Raw genomic sequence first — 21,113 nt, 5'->3', positions numbered from 1 at the left:
GAACATGTGTTTTTTTAGCCAAATTTTGAGGTTTGCAATGGATTCTGGGTAACAGAACCTGGTCCGAGCCACACAAGTCACCCCATCTTGGATTCCCCTAGGTCTCTAGTTTTCAGAAATGCACAGGTTTGGTAGGTTTCCCTAGGTGGCGGCTGAGCTACAGGCCAAAATCTACAGGTAGGCACTTTGCAAAAAACACCTCTGTTTTCCTTCAAAAATTTGGCTGTGTCTACGTTGCGCTTTGGGGTGTTTCCTGTCGCGGGCGCTAGGCCTACCGACACAAGTGAGGTATCATTTTTATCGGGAGACGTGGGGGAACGCTGGGTGGAAGGAAATTCGTGGCTCCTCTCAGATTCCAGAACTTTCTGCCACAGAAATGTGAGGAACATGTGTTTTTTTAGCCAAATTTTGAGTTTTGCAAAGGATTCTGGGTAACAGAACCTGGTCCGAGCCACACAAGTCACCCCATCTTGGATTCCCCTAGGTCTCTAGTTTTCAGAAATGCACAGGTTTGGTAGGTTTCCCTAGGTGGCGGCTGAGCTACAAGCCAAAATCTACAGGTAGGCACTTTGCAAAAAACACCTCTGTTTTCCTTCACAAATTTGGATGTGTCCACGTTGCGCTTTGGGGCGTTTCCTATCGCGGGTGCTAGGCCTACCCACACAAGTGAGGTATCATTTTTATCGGGAGACGTGGGGGAACGCTGGGTGGAAGGAAATTCGTGGCTCCTCTCAGATTCCAGAACTTTCTGCCACAGAAATTTGAGGAACATGTGTTTTTTTAGCCAAGTTTTGAGTTTTGCGAAGGATTCTGCGTAACAGAACCTGGTCCCAGCCACACAAGTCACCCCATCTTGGATTCCCCTTGTTCTCTAGTTTTCAGAAATGCACAGGTTTTGGTAGGTTTCCCTAGGTGGCGGCTGAGCTACAATCCAAAATCTACAGGTAGGCACTTTGCAAAAAACACCTCTGTTTTCCTTCACAAATTTGGATGTGTCCACGTTGCGCTTTGGGGCGTTTCCTGTCGCGGGCGCTAGGCCTACCCACACAAGTGAGGTATCATTTTTATCGGGAGACGTGGGGGAACGCTGGGTGGAAGGAAAATTGTGGCTCCTCTCAGATTCCAGAACTTTCTGCCACAGAAATGTTAGGAACATGTGTTTTTTTAGTCAAATTTTGAGGTTTGCAAAGGATTCTGGGTAACAGAACCTGGTCAGAGCCACACAAGTCACCCCATCTTGGATCCCCGTAGGTCTCTAGTTTTCAGAAATGCACAGGTTCGGTAGGTTTCCCTAGGTGGCGGCTGAGCTACAGGCCAAAATCTACAGGTAGGCACTTTGCAAAAAACACCTCTGTTTTCCTTCACAAATTTGGCTGTGTCCACGTTGCGCTTTGGGGCGTTTCCTGTCGCGGGCACTAGGCCTACCCACACAAGTGAGGTATCATTTTTATCGGGAGACGTTGGGGAACGCTGGGTGGAAGGAAATTTGTGGCTCCTCTCAGATTCCAGAACTTTCTGCCACAGAAATGTGAGGAACATGTGTTTTTTTAGCCAAATTTTGAGGTTTGCAATGGATTCTGGGTAACAGAACCTGGTCCGAGCCACACAAGTCACCCCATCTTGGATTCCCCTAAGTCTCTAGTTTTCAGAAATGCACAGGTTTGGTAGGTTTCCCTAGGTGGCGGCTGAGCTACAGGACAAAATCTACAGGTAGGCACTTTGCAAAAAACACCTCTGTTTTCCTTAAAAAATGTGGCTGTGTCTACGTTGCGCTTTGGGGCGTTTCCTGTCGCGGGCGCTAGGCCTACCCACACAAGTGAGGTATCATTTTTATCGGGAGACGTGGGGGAACGCTGGGTGGAAGGAAATTCGTGGCTCCTCTCAGATTCCAGAACTTTCTGCCACAGAAATGTGAGGAACATGTGTTTTTTTAGCCAAATTTTGAGTTTTGCAAAGGATTCTGGGTAACAGAACCTGGTCCGAGCCACACAAGTCACCCCATCTTGGATTCCCCTAGGTCTCTAGTTTTCAGAAATGCACAGGTTTGGTAGGTTTCCCTAGGTGGCGGCTGAGCTACAAGCCAAAATCTACAGGTAGGCACTTTGCAAAAAACACCTCTGTTTTCCTTCACAAATTTGGATGTGTCAACGTTGCGCTTTGGGGCGTTTCCTGTCGCGGGCGCTAGGCCTACCCACACAAGTGAGGTATCATTTTTATCGGGAGACGTGGGGGAACGCTGGGTGGAAGGAAATTCGTGGCTGCTCTCAGATTCCAGAACTTTATGCCACAGAAATTTGAGGAACATGTGTTTTTTTAGCCAAGTTTTGAGTTTTGCGAAGGATTCTGGGTAAAAGAACCTGGTCCCAGCCACACAAGTCACCCCATCTTGGATTCCCCTAGGTCTCTAGTTTTCAGAAATGCACAGGTTTTGGTTGGTTTCCCTAGGTGGCGGCTGAGCTACAATCCAAAATCTACAGGTAGGCACTTTGCAAAAAACACCTCTGTTTTCCTTCACAAATTTGGCTGTGTCCACGTTGCGCTTTGGGGCGTTTCCTGTCGCGGGCGCTAGGCCTACCCACACAAGTGAGGTATCATTTTTATCGGGAGATGTTGGGGAACGCTGGGTGGAAGGAAATTTGTGGCTCCTCTCAGATTACAGAACTTTCTGCCACAGAAATGTGAGGAACATGTGTTTTTTTAGCCAAATTTTGAGGTTTGCAATGGATTCTGGGTAACAGAACCTGGCCCGAGCCACACAAGTCACCCCATCTTGGATTCCCCTAGGTCTCTATTTTTCAGAAATGCACAGGTTTGGTAGGTTTCCCTAGGTGGCGGCTGAGCTACAGGCCAAAATCTACAGGTAGGCACTTTGCAAAAAACACCTCTGTTTTCCTTCAAAAATTTGGCTGTGTCTACGTTTCGCTTTGGGGCGTTTCCTGTCGCGGGCGCTAGGCCTACCCACACAAGTGAGGTATCATTTTTATCGGGAGACGTGGGGGAACGCTGGGTGGAAGGAAATTTGTGGCTCCTCTCAGATTCCAGAACTTTCTGCCACAGAAATGTGAGGAACATGTGTTTTTTTAGCCAAATTGTGAGGTTTGCAATGGATTCTGGGTAACAGAACCTGGTCCGAGCCACACAAGTCACCCCATCTTGGATTCCCCTAGGTCTCTAGTTTTCAGAAATGCACAGGTATGGTAGGTTTCCCTAGGTGGCGGCTGAGCTACAAGCCAAAATCTACAGGTAGGCACTTTGCAAAAAACACCTCTGTTTTCCTTCAAAAATTTGGCTGTGTCTACGTTGCGCTTTGGGGCGTTTCCTGTCGCGGGCGCTAGGCCTACCCACACAAGTGAGGTATCATTTTTATCGGGAGACCTGGGGGAACGCTGGGTGGAAGGAAATTCGTGGCTCCTCTCAGATTCCAGAACTTTCTGCCACAGAAATGTGAGGAACATGTGTTTTTTTAGCCAAATTTTGAGTTTTGCAAAGTATTCTGGGTAACAGAACCTGGTCCGAGCCACACAAGTCACCCCATCTTGGACTCCCCTAGGTCTCTAGTTTTCAGAAATGCACAGGTTTGGTAGGTTTCCCTAGGTGGCGGCTGAGCTACAAGCCAAAATCTACAGGTAGGCACTTTGCAAAAAACACCACTGTTTTCCTTCACAAATTTGGATGTGTCCACGTTGCGCTTTGGGGCGTTTCCTGTTGCGGGCGCTAGGCCTACCCACACAAGTGAGGTATCATTTTTATCGGGAGACCTGGGGGAACGCTGGGTGGAAGGAAATTCGTGGCTCCTCTCAGATTCCAGAACTTTCTGCCACAGAAATGTGAGGAACATGTGTTTTTTTAGCCAAATTTTGAGTTTTGCAAAGTATTCTGGGTAACAGAACCTGGTCCGAGCCACACAAGTCACCCCATCTTGGACTCCCCTAGGTCTCTAGTTTTCAGAAATGCACAGGTTTGGTAGGTTTCCCTAGGTGGCGGCTGAGCTACAAGCCAAAATCTACAGGTAGGCACTTTGCAAAAAACACCACTGTTTTCCTTCACAAATTTGGATGTGTCCACGTTGCGCTTTGGGGCGTTTCCTGTTGCGGGCGCTAGGCCTACCCACACAAGTGAGGTATCATTTTTATCGGGAGACGTAGGGGCACGCTTGGTCGATGGAAATTTGTGGCTCCTCTTAGATTCCAGAACTTTCTGCCACAGAAATGTGAGGAACATGTTTTTTTTTAGCCAAATTTTTAGGTTTGCAATGGATTCTGGGTAACAGAACCTGGTCCGAGCCACACAAGTCACCCCATCTTGGATTCCCCTAGGTCTCTAGTTTTCAGAAATGCACAGGTTTGGTAGGTTTCCCTAGGTGGCGGCTGAGCTACAGGCCAAAATCTACAGGTAGGCACTTTGCAAAAAACACCTCTGTTTTCCTTCACAAATTTGGATGTGTCCACGTTGCGCTTTGGGGCGTTTCCTGTCGCGGGCGCTAGGCCTACCCACACAAATGAGGTATCATTTTTATCGGGAGACGTGGGGGAACGCTGGGTGGAAGGAAATTCGTGGCTCCTCTCAGATTCCAGAACTTTCTGCCACAGAAATGTGAGGAACATGTGTTTTTTTAGCCAAATTTTGAGTTTTGCAAAGGATTCTGGGTAACGGAACCTGGTCCGAGCCACACAAGTCACCCCATCTTGGATTCCCCTAGGTCTCTAGTTTTCAGAAAGGCACAGGTTTGGTAGGTTTCCCTAGGTGGCGGCTGAGCTACAAGCCAAAATCTACAGGTAGGCACTTTGCAAAAAACACCTCTGTTTTCCTTCAAAAATTTGGCTGTGTCCACGTTGCGCTTTGGGGCATTTCCTGTCATGGGCGCTAGGCCTACCCACACAAGTGAGGTATCATTTTTATCGGGAGACGTGGGGGAACGCTGGGTGGAAGGAAATTCGTGGCTCCTCTCAGATTCCAGAACTTTCTGCCACAGAAATGTGAGGAACATGTGTTTTTTTAGCCAAATTTTGAGGTTTGCAAAGGATTCTGGGTAACGGAACCTGGTCCGAGCCACACAAGTCACCCCATCTTGGATTCCCCTAGGTCTTTAGTTTTCAGAAATGCACAGGTTTGGTAGGTTTCCCTGGGTGGCGGCTGAGCTACAAGCCAAAATCTACAGGTAGGCACTTTGCAAAAAACACCTCTGTTTTCCTTCACAAATTTGGATGTGTCCACGTTGCGCTTTGGGGCATTTTCTGTCGCGGGCGCTAGGCCTACCCACACAAGTGAGGTATCATTTTTATCGGGAGATGTGGGGGAACGCTGGGTGGAAGGAAATTCGTGGCTCCTCTCAGATTCCAGAACTTTCTGCCACAGAAATGTGAGGAACATGTGTTTTTTTAGCCAAATTTTGAGGTTTGCAAAGGATTCTGGGTAACAGAACCTGGTCCGAGCCACACAAGTCACCCCATCCTGGATTCCCCTAGGTCTCTAGTTTTCAGAAATGCACAGGTTTGGTAGGTTTCCCTAGGTGGCGGCTGAGCTAGAGGCCAAAATTTACAGGTAGGCACTTTGCTAAAAACAGTTCTGTTTTCTGTGATGTGTCCACGTTGTGTTTTGGGGCATATCCTGTCGCGGGCGCTAGGCCTACCCACACAAGTGAGGTATCATTTTTATCGGGAGACTTGGGGGAACATAGAATAGCAAACAAGTGTTATTGCCCCTTGTCTTTCTCTACATTTTTCCCTTCCAAATGTAAGACAGTGTGTAAAAAAGACATTTATTTGAGAAATGCCCTGTAATTCACATGCTAGTATTGGCACCCCGGAATTCAGAGATGTGCAAATAACCACTGCTTCTCAACGCGTTATCTTGTGCCCATTTTGGAAATACAAAGGTTTTCTTGATAGCTATTTTGTACTCTTTATATTTCAGCAAATGAATTGCTGTATACCCGCATAGATTGAAAACCCACTGCAGGGTGCAGGTCATTTATTGGCTCTGGGTACCTAGAGTTCTTTACGAACCTATAAGCCCTATATATCCCCGCAACCAGATGAGTCCAGCAGACATAACGGTATATTGCTTTCGAAAATCTGACATTGCTGGAAAAAGTTACAGAGTAAAACGTACTGAAAAATTGATGTTTTTTTCACCTCAATTTCAAAAATTTTCTTTTTCAGTTGTTATTTTCTGTAGGAAACCCTTGTAGGATCTACACAAATTACCCCTTGCTGAATTCATATTTTTGTCTACTTTTCACAAATGTTGCGGTTTCTGGGATCCAGCGTTGGTTTCATGCCCATTTCTGTCACTGACTGGAAGGAGGCTGAAAGCACAAAAAATCGTAAAAATGGGGTATGTCCCAGTAAAATGCCAAAATTGTGTTGAAAAATTGGGTTTTCTGATTCAAGTCTGCCTGTTCCTGAAAGCTGGGAAGCTGGTGATTTTATCACCACAAACCCTTTGTTGATGCCCTTTTCAGGGAAAAAACCACAAGCCTTCTTCTGCAGCCCATTTTTCCCATTTTTTGGGAAAAACCGAAATGTTCACTGTTTTTTGGCTAATTTCTTGGCCTCCTTCTGGGGAACCCACAAAGTCTGGGTACCTCTAGAATCCCTAGGATGTTGGAAAAAAAGGACGCAAATTTGGCTTGGGTAGCTTATGTGAACAAAAAGTTATGAGGGCCTAAGCGCGAACTGCTCCAAATAGCCAAAAAAAGGCTCGGCACAGGAGGGGGAAAAGGCCTGGCAGCGAAGGGGTTAAAGTACTTAGGGGCATATTTATACTCCGTTTGCGCCGGAATTACGTCGTTTTTTTTAACGCAATTTCGACGCAAAACTAACTCCATATTTATACTTTGGCGTTAGACGCGTCTAGCGCCAAAGTCCATGGAGTTAGCGTAATTTTTTAGCGTGGGCACCTACTTTGCGTTAATGAGATGCAAGGTAGGCGTTCCCGTCTAAAAAATCGACTCCGAGGCATGTGCGTCGGATTTATACTCCCGGGCAAAAATCACGCCCGGGAGTGGGCGGGTCAAAAAAAATGACGTACGGCCGCTTTTGCGCCGTTTTTTAGCGCCTGCAAAAGGCAGGCGTTAAGGGACCTGTGGGCTCTGAAGGAGCCCAGAGGTGCCCTCCCATGCCCCCAGGGACCCCCCCTGTCACCCTTGCCCACCCCAGGAGGACACCCAAGGCTGGAGGGACCCATCCCAGGGACATTAAGGTAAGTTCAGGTAAGTATTTTTTTTATTTTTTTTGTGGCATAGGGGGGCCTGATTTGTGCCCCCCTACATGCCACTATGCCCAATGACCATGCCCAGGGGACAGAAGTCCCCTCGGCATGGCCATTGGGCAAGGGGGCATGACTCCTGTCTTTGCTAAGACAGGAGTCATTTATATGGGGGTTGGGAGTGAAAAAAAAATGGCGCAAATCGGGTTGAGGCGCAAAAATTGCCTCAACCTGACTTGCCCCATTTCTTGACGCCCAAGCTCCATTTTCCCCTACGCCGGCGCTGCCAGGTGTACGTCGTTTTTTTTAACGCACACCAGACGGCGCCGGCGGCTAAGGCCGGCTAACGTCATTCAATGAATACGGCGCCCGCATGGTGCTTCAGAATGGCGTTAGCCGGCGCAAATTTTTTTGACGCAAAACTGCGTTAGCGCAGTTTTGCTCAAAAAGTATAAATATGGGCCTTAGTAACACAACAACTCCAACTGAGGCTATCACAGTGTTGTTGATGGAGTTGTTCCCACTAATCCGATGCCACAGGTGCCGGTCAGTGAGTCACACAGACCACCAGGTACAGTACCTTTTGAAAACAAAGAAAACAAAGACGTCACATGGAATTGGAGAGATGCGGCGTCGCTGGGGCCAGTGCGTTGTCAGTCCCTTATGGCGTCAGGGGAGGTGGTGGTTCCACACTGCAAGGCAGGTGGAAATGATGTATTGGTTCAGTTCAACTGCAGGGAGAGCTGATGCAGCGTCAGTGGTGATGTGTCGGTTCTCTGTGACCCATCAGGGTCAATGGTTCTAGCTGGCCAAGACATGATGTGTTGACTTTGCAGTGTTGTGATGACCCTGTGTGATGTCTCTGGTGTCGTGGCAACGTTGGCCTTGCGTTGCAGGCCGTGGTCATTGCATGCAGAGATGTCCATAGAGCGGGAGCAGGTTGTGGCATCCGTGCTGGCATCGCTGAAGTCGTTACAGGCATCGCAGAAGTTGGGAAACTAGCTAAAAGATAGCAGGTGAAGACTTTTTCCTCTTGCATTTTTTTGTGGTTAAGGGTTTATAGATATAAAAGAGCAGTCGTTCTAGAATAGCTAAGAAAATCGTACGTGCCCAAGTGCGCATTACTAAACATGCCTAGTTCTCGTAATGCATATTTAAGAATGCAAGCGAGAAATAAGTAGCTGCACATCTTAATGGAATGGCCCTAAGGTATCCTTTGGAGCATTTCCGAAGAGGCAGTTGAAGTAGCTTATCATTTCGAGTTCAAAACAATCGTTAACAAGAAATTTTCCCAGAGTGTTGGTTTTCCATGCGATCTACGGATGTACACATCAGAATCAGAGCTTTGATTGTATTTTCCCATCTGAATGGTTTTGTCAAAAAAGAGCGCATATTTATTTTTTGTACTTCTCCAGGACAACACTATTTCTGAAATGGTTTAGTGCATTATCGTTCATTCCATTAATTACCAATGGGGAGAAGCGTTCAGATATTTTCAAATTTTTTGCAAAAACTCACACATATATCTAGCAAATATTAATGAGTATAAAGAAAACATACCCTATAAGCAGGCCTGGTGTCTTTGTCTCCTCCAAATTATTTCTGAACACTATGTTAAATTAGCTAGAGCAGGGGAACGGCATATGAAAGAGGCTTCACAAAAAGCGTAATGGAAGCTTGAATTTAGGCCATTATGTACTTGAGACTTTAAGCAAAATAGGTCACTCTTTAAATCACCATTGTTTGATTTAGGTTTTTTCGGGATTTCTTTTTTTATGACCTTCACAGCATTGCAAGCAATTTCCCTTGTTTCATGGTTGATCAGAATAGTTGGCCTTAAAGGTATCCTGGCTTTCACCTCTTCGTACAACCACATATATTTAAGTTTTAAATTTGCCTTTGCTGGCACAATCCTAGCTCACAGAGGGGCATCTTTATACTTGTTTTGCGCTGAATTTGTGTCATTTTTTTGATGCAAATTCAGTGCAAAACTAACTACATATTTATACTTTGGCGCTGGACCCGTCTAGTGCCAAATTTATGGAGTTAAAGTAATTTTTGGGACGTTGAAACCTACTTTGCATCAATGAGATGCAAAGTAGGTGTTCCAGTGAAATAAATGACTCTATGGCCTTAGCGCTATATTTATCCCCCGTGCTGAAATCACACACGGGAGGGAGGAGGGATCAGAAAATGGTGCAAAGCTTGCTTTTCACCATTTTTTAACGCATGGGTCAGGGCAGGCATTAGGGGACCTATGGGCCTATTTCCATGGTGGAAAACCATGGAATAAGCCCACAGGTGCCCTTCCCAGACGCCAGGGACATTTCCACCCAAACCAGAGGGACAGCGGAGGATGGGGGATTCCATCCCAGGTAAGTATAGGTAAATACAGGTAGATATTTTTATTTTTATTTAAAGTGTCATTGGGGGCCCTGAAATGGGACCCCCTACATGGCACTGGGTGCAATGGCCATGCCCAGGGAAACCTGGTTCCCTGTGCTGGCCATTTGGGTGGTGGCCATTATTCCTGTCTTTTCTAAGACAGGAGTCATGTGGTATAGATGGTTTTGCATTAGAACATGACTCTACGCAGGTTAGAGTAATTTTTATTTTACTCTAACCTGCCTAACACCATTTTTTGGTGCAAAACTCCCTTCTTCCATGCCGCCAGCCCCACCCGACTAACGTAATTTTTTTTTTACGCTAGCCTATCCTTTGCACCGGCTTGCACCACTCCATAAATATGGTGCCTGGATGGTGCACAGAAATGGTGCAAGCCGGTGCTAAACCTTTTGGGGCAAAACTGCATTAGTGCAGTTTTGCACCCAAAAGTAAAAATCAGGGGCTTTTTAGAATTTCCATATGTGGTTGTTGCCTTTCAGCATCTAGAATTTTTGGGTGCACAGTGTAGACTTCCTCCTGGATGATATTTACATTCTTGCCCACACTTCAAATATCCTTTTTTTGTCCCATTGTTGATGCATGTCTCTTCATATTGTTTTATTGTCAGCAAAAGATCAATATCAACTGAATGGTGTCAAATAAATAGTAAAAGGCTCATTTACAAGCCCCTTGCACCGCCTTAGCATAATTTTCTTTACGCTATGGAAACGCAGATCGGTCCCCACCCCGTGCCATATTTGCAAACTGGCACAATGGTACCATTGCGCCACTTTGTAAACCCTTTCGCCACCTTGTTCCTGTGCCAGGTATAATGCATGAAAGGAAGGCGTTTCTTTGCTAGGAGGCCCGGAGAAATGGTGCAGTGAAATCTACAAAATTTCCCTGCATCATTCTTTCGTCATTTTTTAACACCTGCTCAAGGGCAGGCGTTAAAGTGACACTGTACTGTTTTAAATGGGCCTCCCCAAGCTTTGCTGGACTAGCATCACTATTTTTGACTGTGGTCCCGCAAAGCGCCACAACTGCATCAGAAGTTCTGACACAACTATGCTAACGAGCGCCATGATGCACTGTATTGTATGTATGGTGTTGTTAGGGAGCACAGGACAGTGCAAGCAAACTGGCACATCATGATTAATGCACCAGTTTGTTGTAAATGAGGCCCCAAGTTTAAGTATATTTTATTATTAATTAAAATCTTCACAATATCATCGCAACACATAAAAGGTATTTTCAGTATGTTGCATTAAAATAAATGAAATAGACCATCCATAATACAATATCCAAATTGTTTCAAACCATAGAGTAAATGCAATTTTACAGAGAGGGCAAAATGCAAACCAGGAGACCCAGGAAGATATTTTATATTCACCCTGCACCAATTTACCAAAACAACTTGTGCATTCATTTTATTTTAATTTCATGCCTTACAATTACATACAAACAATACTTTCAGAATAAAAAGCATTTGTTATAACAGCTTGTAAGGCGTAAGTTGCGAGAGATGGGGTTTTTCATGCTTTACATATAGCTCATTAATGGAAGCAATGAAGACAAACTATGAATTAAGCACTAAGTATATCAGGGCTTAAAACCAATGTGAAGTTGAATAACCAAAGGGCAGGTTTACTTGCCCCTTGTGCCTACTTGCGCCACATTAATATTATTTTTTAACGATAATGTGGCGTTACTGATGCTTTTTTGTCGCACCATATTTCTGAAGTGGCACAATACATTCATTGCACCATTTTGTAATCTCTTGTGCAACATTATGTCTGCGCCAGGCATAAGGTATGCAAGGGGGGCATTCCCCTGTTAGGAGGCGGGGAAAAATGGCACAATGACAAGATTTCACAGCATCATTTTTAGCATAATTTTTAACACCTGCCTCAGGCAGGCATTAAAGTGACACTCCCATTGTATTTATTGGGCCTCCCTTGACTGGTGGATTTTCACCATACTTTTTGCACTAATCCACCAAAGCGCCACAATAGCATCAAACGTTTTGACGCTATTGGCCTAATGTGAACCATGGTGCGCTATAAATTCGGCGCAGACATGGTGTCATTAGGAGGGCGCAATGGAGTTGAAGAAAAGTGGTTCATAATCTATAATGCTCCACTTCCTTGTATATATATGCCCCAAAGTGTTTCATGGTGTTGGAAAATGGGCTATTGGAAATGGCAGGTAGGTACCTACACTTAGCAGTAGGCCACTAACCTCCACTTAGGTCCAGTTAGGTGTCAATAAATTAAACCCAGCTCAACCCTTGGTAGCTTGGCAACGAGCGACAAGGCTTAACTTAGGAGACAGAGTTTAAAGCATTCAAATATCACAAAACAGTAATTAAATAAAACACAGGAAACAGTTTAAAAATCCAAAATCAATTTTAAAAATAGATTATATTTTTATCTTTAGAATTACACAAAAATGAATAAAATCGGATAAGGGGAACCGGAGATATGAATTTTTAAAGAATTGTTTTTTTGCGCCTAGAAACAAAAAGCGCCAATCGGGTCAACTGGTTGCACCTCGACCGGGGCAAAGTCAAAGTTTGAGGCCGACCACGATGGAGCCCTGCTTGGCTACAGCTCGCGGGAGGCCTCAGTTGACAATTTACCTTCGGACTTAGTCTCTTTTCTGAAGATTTTCTTCAGCGGGACGAACCTGCCAGTCCAATCCGACCTCCTGGAATTCTTCTCCGGATACGTGTAGCGAGAATCCTGGGTGGAGATTTTTACCTTCGGACTTAGTTGTTTTTTCGAGGTGAAAATCCTCAGACCGAGGTAAACCTGGATCTTGATCCGACGCCGCCCGCCAAAGTACCGCCGTCAGAGGACCGCCGCGGTAATTCTGAGTTTCCCGCTGGGCTGGCGGGCGACCGCCAGAAGGCCGCCCGCCAGCCCAGCGGGAAACCCCCTTCCATGAGGATGCCGGCTCCGAATGGAGCAGGCGGAGTGGAAGGGGTGCGACGGGTGCAGTTGCACCCGTCGCGATTTTCAGTGTCTGCTTGGCAGACACTGAAAATCTTGTTGGGGCCCTGTTAGGGGGCCCCTGCAGTGCCCGTGCCTGGGGGCACGGCAGGTGCCCCCAGGGGCCCCACAACACCTGTTCCCGCCAGCCTGGTTCTGGCGGTGAAAACCGGCAGAACCAGGCTGGCGGGAAGGGGGTCGGAATCCCCATGGCGGCGCTGCATGCAGCGCCGCCATGGAGGATTCCCTGGGGCAGGGGAAAACCGGCGGGAAACCGCCGGTTCCCCTTTTCTGACCGCGGCTTTACCGCCGCAGTCAGAATGCCCCGGAAGCACCGCCAGCCTGTTGGCGGTGCTTCCTCTGCCCTCTGCCCTGGCGGTGAGACACCGCCAGGGTCAGAACGGGGGCCTTAGTCTCTTCTTTGGAGATTTTCATCACTGGGACGAACCTGCAAATCAGGCTGGGTCGCGGTTGAGGCAAGCCGCCTAGAGTTGCTCCGGCGGGTCGGTCCCTCTATGGAGCTTTTTTTCAAAAGTTCTCCAAACTTCTCCAAACTTCTGGGGCTTCTCCCAGATGTTCCTTTAAGGTTCTTTTGGGGTCCACAGCTCACCCCAAGGATCCAGAAGCTCTGAGATGATCCTTGGGGGTGTGGACTACAACTCCCAGAATGCACCTGGCGCAAACTCCTTGTTGGCCACTGGGCAGTGGTCAGCTGGTTGATTTCTTCAGGAGTTGATGCAGGGGACTCTGGTTAGCAATTTTTCACCTGTAGCAAACAGGGAGTCCCTCCTTGAACCAGTTGAAGCCAGGCAAAGCCCTTCTTGTGGTGAAGCCCAAGTGTGCAGCTGATGTAGTCCTTCTGAGTGCAGGTTCCAGGTGCAGGCCAGGGGTCCAGCAGGGCAGTCCTTCTTCTTCTGTAGTTCTTCCTGGTAGGGATGTGGTAGGGAACAGAGGTGTGGGTGCAGGTCCTGTGGACCACTGCCTGCTCTGAAAAAATTAAACAAAAACGTTTCATTTTTCGTTTTTGAAATGCATCTCGTTTTCCTTTAAGGAAAACAGGCTGTATTACAAAAAAAAACTGCTTTATTAAAAAGCAGTCACTGACATGGTGGTCAGCTGTCCGCAGCAGGCCACCATCCCTGTGAATGCTGCCATTCGCAAGGGGGTCGCAAATTGCGACCCACCTCATGAATATTCATGAGGTGGGCCTTTACAACCCCCTTGCGAGTCACAGATGGTGTCAGGGACACTATCCAACATTCCGAATTGCGAGGCGCTCTGACTCGCAATTTGCGGGTCACAATTCAGAATATTGTTTCCTCTAGCCCTTAATTCCTGCTTCTGGATTATATCTCACATTGGAGCAATAAATAAAAGGTTAGAGGCAAACATGAACTGCACATAACATTATTAAACTCATGATCTCATCATATAATTCAAACAACATATTCATACAGAGAAAAACCTATTCCACAGCTTGCATATATCTATAAATATGGGGATAAACCCAAGAAAAGCAGCCTGAAACAAACTAACATATCTGTATGTCTAGGTCACAGACAACTATTATAATTTTAAAAATGCAACATTTAAACACTCATACTCATTAATAGCACAAACACAACCCAAGCACATTTGAATCATACCATACCAAATATTGATTAAAACAATGCCGGTCATACGCAGAGGTATTGTGAGGTCACTATTTTGAGCAACAAGTAAAATGCTTGTGCTTAAACAGGGGAAACTCAGGTCATGAATCAAAAGAGATGCACAGTATCTATGGAAAACAGCACAGTTAAATACACATACCGTGCATGACACACGGTTCAAGGGATGGTAAGGAAGACGACAGTAAATAGCAAAAGAGAAATACAAGCCGCACAGAAGGAATAAGAGAGAGTGAAATACGAGGGCACCATGATAGAGAGGCGGTAAGAATAGTACCACGTTGCAGGAAATACCTGTGAAGACACACCTGAAATCGCATGCGGGGTGGTGAACGCAGAAGAAGCAGACTACAAAAATATCCGAACGAATAAAAAAACATAAAAATCCAGTTGGGAAATTGATAGTAAAAAGAATTTAAGACAAATAAAAAAACAAAAACAAAACAGATGGAATGAAGTGGAAAACACCAACGCTATCACCTAGTGCAGAAGGCTAAGATAAACACACTTCTATCAATAATCCTACCTGGGCTGGGGAAAGCTGGAGCACAAAACCATCAGGAAAAGATTACCCCACAGTGTTCTCCCACAGATTAGACTCATTAAGGCCTCCATGGGATGTTTCAAATGTATATATCTAGTGTACTTCTCAAATTTTCCTTTTTCTGTCGGTATCCACCCCTCTCATGGAGTGTATCTTTTCCAAAATGATCCATCTCAGTTTTTTATTGGTATGCTTTTCCTGCACCCAATGTAGGACCAATGGGTCTCCCTCCCTCTGATGGTGTATCACAGATTTATGTTGTCTGAATTCACTGCCCATCTCTCCAATATATCCGAGTCCACAAGGTCACAGGATAAGTGTGAGAAAACAGGACAGATTGCAGAGGCCCCCTAACGTTTTCCCACCATTTTTCACTTTTTGCTAGTGTTTACCTGACTCTGATGGTGACCTGGGTACTGCTAACCAGTCCCAGGGCCTGTGCTCTGTATAAAATCAGTATGCAAATTAGGCTAATTATAATTGGCCAAGTCAACATACCTATATGTCACTAGTATATGGTAGAGCATGTAGGATTAGGGACCCAGCACAGGTGGTGCACCTATAGGTGCACTGCCGAGGTGGCCAGTGTCATTTAAAAGCAGGCCTGCCTTGCTGGCTGCTTTTAAATTAAAGTTAAATGCAAATTCAACTTTGGAATAAAAGTAGTTCTAAAGTTTTAAACAACCTTATTTTTAAATATAAGTCACCCCTAAGGTGTGCCCTATGTGCCCCTGGGGTTGGGTGCCATATAACTATAAGCAGAGACCTTATACAAATAGTTTTATAAGACCTGGTGAGGTAAAATAGCCAAATTTGTTTTTCCCACATTGTTGGGACTGGCTTCCATAGGCTAGAATGGGGAAACTTTATTTTCATTTCTAAAGTCCCCTTAAGTGACAAGTACCTCAAGTCTGGTATGGAATTAATTGTCATAATAAACCCCACAACCTACAATTGTTGTATTTAACATAGCTTGTTCAGGTAAAGAGTTTTAAACTTTACCTAAAAAGTTGCCAACTTCAGCCCTTTAGTGCTGTGCTCTGATTGGCCAGCCTCTGGCAGCCTGGCCAGGCTGCCTTGATGAGGTGTGAAGTAGCCTGGGCTAAGCACAATGGAATGTGCCTGGGGGAGGAGAACGTCACTTAGCAGATGGAGAGGCAGGAAGGGGGTGGGCTGCCAAACTAGTCTTCAAAGGCAGGGAAGGTCATTTGGAGCAACCCAGCACCTCCCTCGCATCCTGCAAACCAAGAAAATTAGGTATCCCCCTTGATTAGATTAGGAGAGGGCAGGAGAAGGATGTGTTTAAGATTTTTAGCCACAACAGTGGTTGGTTCAGCCAAATGAACCCTCCAAAAATCACTTTCAGCCATGATGGATTTTGGAGAAATGTTGCTCTCTGGGATTGATTTTTGCCCCACTTCTTCAGAAGTGGTCATCACAGGTGGAAGGACCCTGCACCTGATTGAAGAACCAGGCCCCCCCTGTGTTTCACCTCTCAGTTCCCTAACAGATCCCTACCAGATTCCAACAAGGAAGAGCTACAGAAGAAGAAGGACTGCCCTGCTGGACCCCTGACCTGGACACAGCACTCTGGAGGACTGCACCAGCTGCACACTTGGGCTCCACCACAAGAAGGACTTAGCCTGGCTTCAACTGGTTCAAGGAGGGACTCCTTGTTTGCTACAGTTGAAAAATTGCTAACCAGAGTCCCCTGCACCAAGTTCTGAAGAAACTGACCAGTTGACGACTGTCCAGTGGCCGTTTTGAAGTTTGTGCCTGGTGCAGTCTGGGAGTTGTAGTCCGCTCCCTCAAGGAGCATTTCAGAGCTTCTGGAACATTGGGGTGAGCTGTGGACACCAAAAGAACATCAGGAAGAAGATCCAGAAGTTAGGAGAAGTTTGCAGAACTTTTTGAAAAAACCTCCATAAAGAGACCGACCTGGTGCAGCAACTCTAGCCGGCTTGCCTCAACCGCGATCCGGCATGACTTGCAGGTTCGTCCCGGTGAAGAAAATCTCAGAAAAAGCGACTAAGGCCCATATTTATACTCCCTTTGCACTGGATTCGCGTCATTTATTTTGACGCAAATTTGGTGCAAAGCTAACACCATATTTGTACTTTGACGCTAGACCAGTCTAACCTCAAAATATCCCAGTGTGCGTCATTTTCTGGATGCGTAAAACCGCCCTGCATCAATGAGATGCAAGGTAGGTGGTCCCGTCTAAAAAATGACTTAAACACCTGTGCGCCATATTTATCCAACAGCACAAAAATGGCAGACGGCTGGGAGCCAAAGCCGGAAAATGGTGCAAATTCCGATTTGCGCCAAAATTTAACACCTGGGTCAGGGCAGGTGTTAAAATGGCGCAAACACACCACTACTTAAGGAAAACTCACAGAAGCAACACCAGAGTTCAAAAAGGAAGACATGGAGGTGCTATTCATCCAGCATGCACAAAGACATAGAGCACAGGAGCAACAGCAGCAGCTTCCACTGCACCAGCAGGTCCCCAAAGGCAACACAGAAGGCAGGAGAGGATATTCCGGACCAGGACAACCCTTCAGGGCCTCAGGGAACATGACATCATCTAGAGGTACAGACTAAACTGGCAAGGTATACAGCAGCTGCTGCGCCACATTGAGCCACAGTTGGCACCCAGCTTGCAGACACCTCACATCATTCCACCAGAGACCAAGCTGCTAGCTGTCCTGCACATGTTGGCAAGTGGCTCTTTTCAAACCACTGGTGCCCTGGTTGCCGGGATCTCACAGCCCTCATTCTCTGCCTTCCTTTCCAAGGTACTTGATGCCATCATGTCCCTCACACCCCACCACATCAGCTTCCCCAACACACAGCAGAAAAAACAGGAGACCAAACAGGGGTTTTATCAAATCCATTGCTTCCCGCACATGCTTGGTACCATTGACTGCACACATGTACGGATTGTGCCACCTGCTGTAATGGAGCATCTATATCGCAGCAGGAAGCACACACACTCCGTAACTGTGCAGGCCATTGTGGATAACCGTGGATTGATCACCAACATCGTGTCAAAGTATCCTGGGAGGGTACATGATTCATTCATCTTCTGCCACAGCACCATCAATCAGACCTTCCAGGATGGACGATATGGCAATGGCCTACTTGTTGGTAAGTACAGAAACCTAGTTATATACACACAGCACAGCGACCCTACAGGACACACAACACATACACCACTACATTGACACGTGGCCAGGAAGACACTGATGTTTTGACACTAGCAGACATGTTTGATATCCTGACCCAAAGGGATACACACCTATGGACAAATGACAGATGCAAATAACAACAGATGCCACTCCAGAGCCACAAGGGACCAATTTAAAACCACACAGTGACAATGACATGGCCTTAACTGGCAGTACAACTTGGAAGATGAATCTTCCAATATAACATCAATAACACTCAATCACACACCATTCCAAGCAATACGTACTGTGTAAGGGGTGTGTAATGTGTTTTGCTGCAGGTCAAACACCATGAGACACATAGCATGATGATGCTGACTCTAATGAAGGTGACATGGAATCATTGAGGCAGTACCAACATCTCACATCACTCCTGGGGTGACATTGCCCACTAGCAATAAGAAAGCGGTCTGTACAATGAAAACATGTGGATGTGACACTAATGCAAAGTGCATACTTCTACACATACAGATTGAGATAATTCCCCATATACATAACAGATGCATAGGCACATGGACCTTCTGACACTGAAACCTTCACCCCCACAACCAAGTTAGCCAGCTTTCCTGGAGCAAATTCAGTAGTGTAGGAACATATTTGCACATGAGGCAACTTGGTGAGGGCACAAAAATAGGTTTGCATAGAAGTTGCCACACAAGTGGTAATTGTGCATTGTCAGTTGTGAACAATTCAGTGCTGCCAACTCATGCAGATGTGTTGTACATTGTCACCTAGCCAAATCATAGGGCCTCACTGTTGCATTTCACCTGCCATTACATATGACGAATTGGATGGGATGTTCAGCCCATATAGTGCAACCATGTTACCACCACAGTGGAATCTATTGTGTGTGTGGAAGTATCATGTCACTCTCCAGTGAAGGCACATGGACACTTCTTTCACATGACATAATGCATGGGAGATACACACTGAACTGCAAGTTTAGAAATATACCGTGGATGTCAGGTCAATCAGCCAAACACCAGTTTTGAGAGTTAACCCCTTCGCTGCCAGGCCTTTTCCCCCTCCTGTGCCGAGCCTTTTTTTGGCTATTTGGAGCAGTTCACGCTTAGGCCCTAATAACTTTTTGTTCACATAAGCTACCCATGCCAAATTTGTGTCCTTTTTTTCCAACATCCTAGGGATTCTAGAGGTACCCAGACTTTGTGGCTTCCCCAGAAGGAGGCCAAGAAATTAGCCAAAATACAGTGAAAATTTCGTTTTTTTTTAAAAAAAAGGAAAAAGGGGCTGCAGAAGAAGGCTTGTGGTTTTTTCCCTGAAAAGGGCATCAACAAAGGGTTTGCGGTGATAAAATCACCAGCTTCCCAGCTTTCAGGAACAGGCAGACTTGAATAAGAAAACCCAATTTTTGAACACAATTTTGGCATTTTACTGGGACATACCCCATTTTGACGATTTTTGGTGCTTTCAGCCTCCTTCCAGTCAGTGACAGAACTGGGCATGAAACCAACGCTGGATCCCAGAAACCGCAACATTTCTGAAAAGTAGACAAAAATCTGAATTCAGCAAGGGGTAATTTGTGTAGATCCTACAATGGTTTCCTACAGAAAATAACAACTGAAAAAGAAAAATATTGAAATTGAGGTAAAAAAACAACACTTTTTTTCTACGTTTTACTCTGTAACTTTTTCCTGCAATGTCAGATTTTCGAAAGCAATATACCGTTACGTCTGCTGGACTCTTCTGGTTGCGGGGATATATAGGGCTTGTAGGTTCATGAAGAACTCTAGGTACCCAGAGCCAATAAATGACCTGCACCCTGCAGTGGGTTTTCATTCTATGCCGGGTATACAGCAATTCATTTGCTGAAATATAAAGAGTAAAAAATAGCTATAAAGAAAACCTTTGTATTTCCAAAATGGGCACAAGATGAGGTGTTGAGAAGCAGTGGTTATCTGCACATCTCTGAATTCCGGGGTGCCCATACTAGCATGTGAATTACAGGGCATTTCTCAAATAGACGTCTTTTTTACACACTGTCTTACATTTGGAAGGGAAAAATGTAGAGAAAGACAAGGGGCAATAACACTTGTTTTGCTATTCTATGTTCCCCCAAGTCTCCTGATAAAAATGATACCTCACTTGTGTGGGTAGGCCTAGCGCCCGCGACAGGATATGCCCCAAAACACAACATGGACACATCACAGAAAACAGAGCTTTTTTTTAGCAAAGTGCCTACCTGTAGATTTTGGCCTCTAGCTCAGCCGGCACCTAGGGAAACCTACCAAACCTGTGCATTTCTGAAAAATAGAGACCTAGGGGAATCCAAGATGAGGTGACTTGTGTGGCTCGGACCAGGTTCTTTTACCCAGAATCCTTTGCAAACCTCAAAATTTGGCTTACAAAACACATGTTTCTCACATTTCTGTGGGAGAAAGTTCTGGAATCTGAGAGGAGCCACAAATTTCCTTCCACCCAGCGTTCCCCCACGTCTCCCGATAAAAATAATACCTCACTTGTGTGGGTAGGCCTAGCGCCCGCGACAGGAAACGCCCCAAAGCGCAACGTGGACACATCCAAATTTTTGAAAAAAACAAAGGTGTTTTTTGCAAAGTGCCTACCTGTAGATTTTGGCCTGTAGCTCAGCCGCCACCTAGGGAAACCTACCGAACCTGTGCATTTCTAAAAACTAGAGACCTAGGGGAATCCAAGATGGGGTGACTTGTGTGGCTCGGACCAGGTTCTGTTACCCAGAATCCTTTGCAAACCTCAAAATTTGGCTAATAAAACACATGTTCCTCACATTTCTGTGGCAGAAAGATCTGGAATCTGAGAGGAGCCACAAATTTCCTTCCACCCAGCGTTTCCCCACGTCTCCCGATAAAAATGATACCTCACTTGTGTGGGTAGGCCTAGCGCCCGCGATAGAAAAGGCCCAAAGCGCAACGTGGACACATCCCAATTTTTAAAAGAAAACAGAGGTGTTTTTTGCAAAGTGCCTACCTGTAGATTTTGGCCTGTAGCTCAGCCGCCACCTAGGGAAACCTACCAAACCTGTGCATTTCTGAAAACTAGAGACCTAGGGGAATCCAAGATGGGGTGACTTGTGTGGCTCGGACCA

This window comes from Pleurodeles waltl, chromosome 1_2 (assembly GCF_031143425.1).
Source record: "Pleurodeles waltl isolate 20211129_DDA chromosome 1_2, aPleWal1.hap1.20221129, whole genome shotgun sequence".
Classification (NCBI taxonomy): Eukaryota; Metazoa; Chordata; class Amphibia; order Caudata; family Salamandridae; genus Pleurodeles; species Pleurodeles waltl.
This window is presented reverse-complemented; position numbering follows the sequence as displayed.